At 50.8% G+C, this 1,216-nt stretch overlaps 1 protein-coding gene across 1 annotated transcript in view; it reads left to right on the forward strand.

Moving 5' to 3' along the window:
• SLC2A10 (solute carrier family 2 member 10) overlaps positions 1-1,216 on the forward strand; it is a 19,750-nt gene that overhangs the window by 2,893 nt on the left and 15,641 nt on the right. The window lies entirely within an intron of this gene.

A 1,216-nucleotide genomic window follows, 5' to 3' on the forward strand; every position in this document is an offset into this window, starting at 1 on the left:
TGTTGGGGCGGGAGGACAAAGTCTGGCTCTCTCATCCAGGCTAGAGTGCAGTGGTACAGTCTTGGCTCACTGCAACCTCTGCCTCCCAGGCTCAAGCCATCCTCCTACCTCAGCCTCCTGAGTAGCTGGAATTACATGTGTGTGCCACTACGCCTGGCTAATTTTTGTATTTTTGGTAGAGATGGGGTTTCACTACGTTGCCCAAACTGGTCTTGAACTCATGAGCTCAAGCCATCTACTCGTCTTGGCCTCCCAAAGTATCGGGATTACAGGCATGAGCCACCGTGCCTGGCCTAAGCCATCTTAATCTGAGGACCAGGCTTTACTCTGCTTCCTGTCCATGGCCACTTCCAGACCCTGGACCTTTCCAGATGTTCAAGAGCCAAGATCCTTTCTCTCTGGATTTCTTACGTCCCCACAGTTCATTTGTTTGTTCATTCATTCATTCGATCAACAAATATTGATTGAACAAGTGCTGAGTAACCTTCCTTGGCATCAGGGAGACAGCTGAGAATAAACAAACCATTCCTGTTCCCTTGAGGCTGACTTTCGGGTCAGGGAGACCAATAAATATGTAAAATATGTAGTTATTTTGGATGATGAAAAGTGCCACACAACAGCTGTTGGTATGACTTAGCAGAAAAAACAAGTAGAGAAGGGGATATAAAGTGCTAGACGCTACGGGAAGGTTGAATTTTAGGTAGAAGGCCAGGGACAGCCTCACTGCGAAGGGAATGTTTCAGCAAAGATCGGAAGGGAGGAGGGAAGGAGCCGCTGGCGTGGAGGGAAAGGACTTCCCAGGCAGAGAGGTTGGTGGGTACCAAGCTTTGGGTTGGGACATGCCAGGAGTGAGAGTAGCAGCAAGGAGCCAGGGTGGCTGGAGCCCAGTGAGAGGGGATGGATCCTGCAGAGCCTTGAAGGTCACAGTGAGGATGTTGGCTTTTCTCAGGTGAAATCGGAGCCTTGGAGGACTCTGAGCAGAGAGTGATGAGGCCTGACCTAGGTTGTCCCAGGATCCCTCTGGCTGCTGTGTAGAATTAGTCGGCCGGATGTGTCGGCTCACGCCTGTAACCCCAGCACTTTGGGAGGCTGAGGTGGGCGGATCACGAGGTCAAGAGATCAAGACCATCCTGGCCAACATGGTGAAACCCCATCTCTACTAAAAATACAAAAATTAGCTGGGCATGGTGGTGTGCCTGGAAGCTGAGACAGGAGA

The sequence above is a fragment of the Cebus imitator genome, unplaced genomic scaffold (genome assembly GCF_001604975.1).
Source record: "Cebus imitator isolate Cc_AM_T3 unplaced genomic scaffold, Cebus_imitator-1.0 Scaffold132, whole genome shotgun sequence".
Classification (NCBI taxonomy): domain Eukaryota; kingdom Metazoa; phylum Chordata; class Mammalia; order Primates; family Cebidae; genus Cebus; species Cebus imitator.